Here is a 7,869-nt window from a genome sequence, read left to right as displayed (position 1 = left end):
TATAACGCAATTGTTGCATTCTTGTGCAATCCCACATCATAGAAGAATGGCGCTTTAGAAACAGTGTTTAAAGTGTTGGTAATGTAATTGCGCTACTGCCAACATATATTTGAAAAGTTTGTACTTTAGAAACAGTGTCCCAATTCATCAATCACATTACACCGAATATGCATTAACGAAACAAGTGCTACAGCAGAACAACCCGTACTGTAATTCAAATTCCACCATCTGTCGTGATGAGATTCACAGCTGGCTCCCCAAAGCACTGGGGCTTAGAGTACAACAGCAAGGAGATTATGTACGTGGGAAATCATGTCTCACTTTCTTGATTGAGTTTTTTTGAAGCAGTGACGGTGAAGATTGGTAAAGGCAGAGCGGCGGATGTTGTCTCCAAGGACTTCTATGTTGAACTTGTACAAAATACGGGTTCAGCCCCAGCTGGAGTGTTGTGCCCTATCCACCTGAGTGGCAACCTTCAAAGATCTATGAACATAGACCCCAAGATCCCTCTGTTCCTCCACCTGACTAAGAACCCTACCATTAACCCTGTATTCCGCATTCTTATTTGTTCTTCCAAAATGGACAACCTCACACTTGGCAGGGTTGAACTCCATCTGCCACTCCTCAGCCCAGCTCTGCATCATATCTAAGTCCCTCTGCAGCCGACAACAGCCCTCCTCACTGTCCACAACCCCACCTATGCAGTGAGTGGTTGCGAGCTGCCCAAGTATGTCTTCATGGTAGATTCAGTTGCAGCTTTTGAAAGAGAATTAGATCATTATGTGAAAAAAAATGATATATTCAGGACTATAAAGAAAAATAGTTGAGTTGTCCTGCAGTTAGGGCTAATACAGACATGATAAATTGAATGGCTTCTTGTGGCTGGAATCATTTGATGATTCTATCATTTCTGAGAGTTAGAAAGTATTAGACATAAGCTTGGCTTATGCTATCTATTAAGATTTATGGTCAATTTCTCAAAGCAAGCTTCTCCCTGACCATCTCATCTCTAACCTTTGGTTCTCTTCTAAGGACTCAAAGCAAATGTGGGACTCCATGGTCATCACACATTGTTTTAAGAAGCTGGGTTTGAAAAACATGCTTAGTTATCATCTTTGGATTGAAAGCAAAAGAAGCTGTCCAGAAAAAGCTTTCAGAAGTGATTTAATTCGCAATTTGACACGGAACTGAGAGAAGGTAGAGAACAGTTGGCTCCAGACCTCTAGAAGCCTGTTTTTCCTCTCCGTTAATGTAAAATAAACAACACTTAAAGACTCTGCAAAGTGAACACCTTCTAACTCCAGCCAAGACCCCTTCACTCTCTGTCTCTTCCCTCCCACCTCTCTCCCTCCCTCACTCTCTCTTTCTCTCTCTCTGTCTTTCTTTTGTCTCTCTTTCCCTCACTTTTCTCTCTCTCTGACTCCCACTTGCTGTCTCTCCCTCACTTTCTCTTTCTCCCCCTTGGTACCTCTCTTCCTCACTCTGTCTCTCACTCCAAAACATTGTCCCAACATTTTCAAATCTTGACAGATTTTTGAACCAGTTCTGTTCAGAAATCTCTATTGCACCCTCTCCATTGATTCTGTTTCCAGTCATTTTCTCCTCATCCTCATCTCCTCGCTCTTTCCAGACCCTTCTATCTCTCTCTTTCAAGTACCACCCTAGCTTTCCTGCTTCTTTCTAACCCTCTCCCTAACACTTCTACCTCTCTCTTTCCCCATCCTCATTATCTTTTACCTTTTTCTTCTTCCAACCTTCGTCTTGTGTCTCTCTCTCTCTCTCTCTCTCTCTGTCCCATCCTCTCTCTCTCTGTCACTGTCTCTGTGTATCTCTCTCTTCTTCCATTTGTCTCTCCCCCTGTTCCTGAGTTTGTCTGTCTTTGTGTGTGTCTCTCTCTCTCTCTCTGCCTGTTGCTGTCACTGTGTGTGTATGTTTCTCTCTCTGTTTGTCTCCACCTCTCCTTCTGTTTCTCTCTCTCTCTCTCTCTCTCTCTCTCTCTCTCTCTCTCTGTCTCTGTCTCTCTCCAGTCTCTACTGATGGTGTCCATGGTTTTTCTCACCAGTCCTGTTCAAAAAGCCTCACAGATTAGGGCTTTCTCTTAGAATGATGAATAATGGGATTCAGTGTGACTGCCATCAGAAGTTAAAAATCACACAACACCAGCTAGTGCTTCCAATCAAACCTGTTGGACTATAACCTGGTGTTGTGTGATTTTTAACTTTGTACACCCCAGTCCAACACCAGCATCTCCAAATCATGCCATCAGAAGAGCTGGCAGACTGCAGCAGGGTGATCTTTTCATGACCCAAGTATCTGCAATTCTCAGTCAGACCGACAGTTTGCATGAATTTCTGGGCAATCCCTACGTTTTGGATTTGAGCAGGGCCAGATATCAATCGTAGGCATGAACACCAGGAGACTTTCAAGCTTACAATCTGACATGTAAATAAATCCAGACCAGGCATCTGGATTGGTGTATGAACAGGAAGGATGTAGAGGGATATGGGCCAAATGCTGGCAAATGGGACTAGATTTATTTAGGCTATCTGGTCAGCATGGACGATCAGTATAGATGAACAAGCTGTTCGTGAATCTGTTTATATGTGTATTCAAATTTTTATATCTTCTGCCCAAAGGTAGAGGGTGGAAGATAGAATAACCAGGGTAGGGGGAATCTGATTATGTTGGTTGCTTTCCGAGGCAGTGGCAAGTATAGGGAAAGTCAGTGGATAGAAGGATGGGCTGTGTTTACAGCTCTGAAAATGTGTTGCTGGAAAGGCGCAGCAGGTCAGGCAGCATCCAAGGAACAGGAGAATCGATGTTTCGGGCATAAGCCCTTCTTCAGCTCCACAGGCCCAGTGAAATAGAAATGTGAATGGTTCTAAATCTGTGACATTTCATGTCTGGTGATTATCTCTTGCTACCTCAATAATTTGAGACTTCTTGGATATTGTAGCCACTTTACTGGCTGTAACAGAAAATCAGAAGCTTAATTTCTAATTAAACCTTTCTTCAGCTGTTGGCCCCTTGTTGTTTCAATTGTAAAAGAACAAAGAGATACCTTAAATGAGGGAGACAGTCTCTTTTAATGAAATATTCAGAGCTCAAAAATTACCGTGAATTTTTACCTGTGGAAAATATTCTGCTTCAACCAACAAGTGAAGATCTTATGTTTAGGAAAGAAACTAGAGAGAGAGAATACAATCTTAAGTGTGCAGAAGAGTCCTACTCTGTTTGATAATTGTCCACATGAATCATAAAGATGCTCAAAGGAATTTCCACTGGAATGCAGTTGAAACACTGGAGGATCCGCTTTGAGCTATTGGAATGTTGGCTGTTATTTCAAGGGGTTTGGAGTATAAGAGTAGGGAGTTCTTATTGCAACTGTATAAGGTCCTGGTGAGACCACATCTGAGTACTGTGAGCAGTTTTGTCCTCTTATTTAAGAAATGAATCTAATTTCATTGGAGGCAGTTCAGAGAAGGTTCACTAGAATGGTCCCTGATACAAAGGAATTATCTTATGAGCAAAGATTAAACAGGTTGGGAATTTACTTATTGGAGTTTAGAAGAATGAGTGATCCCATGGCTCAACTTAGATTATCAGCAACTAATACAATGTTTCCATGCCATTCATTCCCACCATACTAATCAGAACCATATGTACTTTGAGTTATAGAGGTATACAGCACATAAACAGGCCCTCTGTCCAACTCTGAATATTTGATTTCTGCATTTAAGACATTCCTTGTAGAACAATACCTTGACTCATTCCAAAAATACCACCAAATCATTCCCTGTGCAGTGCGAAGGAAAATTCGCTAGCACCTCCCATTATACAAAGAACAAAGGAAATTTACAGCCCATGAACAGGTCCTTCGGCCCTCCAAGCCTGAGCCAATCCAAATGTACTGTCTAAACCTGTCGGTCAAAGCATCTGTATCCTTCTGCTCCCCACCGACTCATGAATTTGTCCAGATGCATCTTAAATTAATCTACCGTGCCTGCCTCTACCACCTCTGCTGGCAACGCGTTCCAAATGCCCACCACCCTCTGTGTAAAGTACTTACCGCGTGTATCCCCCTTAAACTTTCCACCTATCACCTTGAAAGCGTGATCTCTCATTATTGAATCCTTCACCCTGGGAAAAAGCTTGTCTCTATCCACCCTGTCTATACCCTTCATGAATTTGTAAACCTCAATCAGGTCCCCCCTCAATCTCCTTTTTTCTAATGAAAACAAACCTAACCTACTCAACCTCTTTTCATAGCTAGCACCTTCCATACCAGGCAACATCCTCATAAACCTTCTCTGCACTCTCTCCACATCCTTTTGGTAATGTGGCGACCAGAACAGTACACAGTATTCTAAATGCAGCCGAACAAATGTCTTGTACAATTTTAACATGACTCGTCAGTTCTTATACTCAATACCCCGTTCGATGAAGGCAAGCATACTATATGCCTTCTTGACCACTCTATCCACCTGTGCAGCAACCTTCAGGGTACAATGGACCTGCGCTCACAGATCTCTCTGCCCATCAACTTTTCCCAAGGCTCTTCCATTCATTGTATAATTCGCTCTAGAATTAGTCTTGCCTAAATGCTTCACCTCACATTTGTCTGGATTGAAAACCATCTGCCACTTTTCCACCCAACACTCCAGTCTATCTCTATTCTCCTGTATTCTCTGACAGCCCTTTATGCTTTCTGCTACTCCACCAATCTTTGTGTCATCTGCAAACTTGCTGATCATACCAACAGTGCTCTCTTCTAGATCATTTATGTATATTACAAACAACAGTGGCCCCAGCACTGACCCCTGTGGAACACCACTGGTCACCTTTCTCCATTTCAAGAAACTCCCTTCAACTACTACTGTCTGTCTCCTGTTGCTCAACCAGTTCTTTATCCACCTAGCTGGAACACCCTGAACACCACGTGACTTCACTTTCTCCATTAGTTTACAATGGGGAACCTTACTAAAGTCCATTTATATGACATCAACAGCCCTTCCTTCATCTATCAACTTGGTCACTTCCTCGAAGAACTCTATCAAGTTGGTAAGGCACGATCTCCTCCGCACAAAACCATGTTTCCCATCACCGATAAGCTCATTCCTTTCCAAATATAAATCCTATCCCTCAGTACCCTCGCCAGCAACTTCCCCACCACCAACAACAGGCTCACTGGTCTGTAGTTACCCGGAATATCCCTACTACCCTTCTTGTACAGGGGGACAACATGAGCAACCCTCCAGTCCTCCGGCATCTCACCGGTGTTTAAGGATGCCACAAAGATATCTGATAGGGCCCGAGCTATTTCCTCTCTCGCTCCCTCAGCAACCTGGGATAGATCCCATCCAGTCCTAGGGATTTGTCCACCTTAATAACCTCTAGCATACCCAATACATCTTCCCTACTTATGCCAACATGATCCAAACTAATCAAACTTCTCATCTAGTATGTTATCTTAATCAATAAATCTGTTAAAATATGTTTGAAAAAGATAGGTGTAGATAAATCCCCTGGGCCTGACAGCATATACCCACGGTTACTGTAGGAAATGAGGGAAGAGATTGCTGCACCTTTGGCGATGATCTTTGCGTCCTCGCTGTCCACTGGAGTATTGCCAGATGATTAGAGGGTGGCAAATAGAGTCATAGAGATGTGCAGCATGGAAACAGACCATTCGGTCCAACTCGTCCATGCCAACCAGATATCCCAACCCAATCTAGTCCCACCTGGCCCATATCCCTCTAAACCCTTCCTATTCATATACTCATCCAGATGCCTTTTTAAATGTTGCAATTGTACCAGCCTCCACCACATCCTCTGGCAGCTCATTCCTTACATGTACCACCCTCTGCGTGAAAAAGTTGCCCCTTAGGTCTCTTTTATATCTTTCCCCTCTCACCCAAACCTATGCCGTCTAGTTCAGGACTCCCCAACCCAGGGAAAAGACTTTGCCTATTTACACTATCCATGCCCCTCATGATTTGATAAAACTTTATAAGGTCACCCCTCAGCCTCCGACACTCCAGGGAAAACAACCCCAGCCTGTTTAGCCTCTCCCTATAGCTCAAATCCTCCATGGCAACATACTTGTAAAATTTTTCTGAACTCTTCCAAGTTTTACAACATCTTTCTGTTAGGAAGGAGACCAGAATTGCACACAGTATTCCAACAATGTTATTCCATTGTTCAAGAAAAGGAATAGGGATAACTGTGTAAATTACAGACCAGTCAGTCTTATGTCAGAGGTGAGCAAAGTATTGGAGAGGATTATGAGAGACCGGACTTGTGATTACTTGAAAAACCATATTTTGATTAGAGATAGTCAGCAATGCTTTGTTAGGAACAGGTCATGCTTCACAAACCTTAGTGGATTTGACAAGACACATTGATAAAGGGAGAGCAGTGGATGTGGTGTATGTGGACTTTAGCAAGGCGTTTGATAATGTTCTCCACGGTAGGCTCATTCAGAAGGTAAGGAGGTATGAGATACAGGGAAATTTGTCTGTCTGGATACAGAATTGGCTGGTCCATAGAAGACAGAGAGTGGTAGTAGATGGAAAGTATTCAGCCTGGAGCTTGGTGACCAGTGATGTGTCACAGGGATCTGTTCTGGGACCTCTGCCCTTTGTGATTTTTATAAATGACTTGAATGAGGAAGTGGAAAGGTGGTTTAATAAGGTTCAATAACATGAAGGTTGGTGGAATTGTGGATAGTGTGGAGGGCTATTGTAGGTTACAATGGGACATTGACAGGATGCAGAGCTGGGCTACTTAGTGGCAGATGGAGTTCAATCTGGAAAAGTATGAAGTAATTCATTTTGGAAGGTCGAATTTGAATGCAGCTTACAGGGTTAAAGGCAGGATTCTCGGCAGCATGGAGGAATAGACGGATCTTGGGGTCCATGTCCATAGATCTCTGAAAGTTGCCACCCAGGTTGATAGGATTATTAAGAAGGCATATGGTATGCTGGCTTTCATAAGTAGGGGGATTGAGTTTAAGAGCCTCAAGGTTATGTTGCAGTTCTATAGAGCCCTGGTTAGAACACACTTGGAATATTGTGTTCAGTTCTGGTTGCCTCATTATAGGAAGGTTGTGGAAGCTTTAGACAAGGTGCAGAGGAGATTTACCAGGATGCTGCCCGGACTGGAGGCATGCCTTATGAAGTAAAATTGAAGGAGTTAGGGCTTTTCTCATTAGAGTGAAGAAGGAAGAGAGATGACTTGATAGAAGTGTACGAGATGATAAGAGGAATAGATATAGTGGATAGCCAGAGACTTTTTTCCCCTGGCAGAAATGTGTATCACGAGAGGGCATAATTTTAAGGTGATTGGAGGAAGGTTTAGGGGAGATGTCAGAGGTCGACTCTTTACACAGAGAATGGTAGGTGCATATAATGCACTGCCAGCAGTGGGAGTAGAGTCAGATACATTAGGGACATTTAAGCGATTCTTGGAAAGGCACATGGATGATAGTACAATGAAAGGTATGTGGGATAGTTTGATCTTAGAGTACGACAACATCGAGGCTGAAGGGCCTGTATTGTGCTGGAGTGTTCTATGTTCTCTAGTGACCCACCTCACAATGTCTTTCAATGTCCAATCTCTGTGCACACGCCTTTTACTCACCCCCAGCGATTTGGAAAGTCATTAGTTGTGGAGTACTCCAGTCTCTGTGTCACTATAGAATTTCCAGTTTGTGACATAACGAGAGCTGGAAATGATTGTTCCGACAAACAATTGTTCAGATGACACGGTGACTTTTAGTGGTTTGAACTGCAGCCTCACAGTACCAGGGACCTTGGGCGACTGCCTGTGTGGAGGTTGCACGTTCTCCCTGTGTCTGTGTGTTTCTCT

Source organism: Chiloscyllium plagiosum, chromosome 25 (assembly GCF_004010195.1).
Source record: "Chiloscyllium plagiosum isolate BGI_BamShark_2017 chromosome 25, ASM401019v2, whole genome shotgun sequence".
NCBI classification, from domain to species: Eukaryota; Metazoa; Chordata; class Chondrichthyes; order Orectolobiformes; family Hemiscylliidae; genus Chiloscyllium; species Chiloscyllium plagiosum.
The sequence above is the reverse complement of the archived record's forward strand: the minus strand, read 5'-3'. Positions refer to the sequence as shown.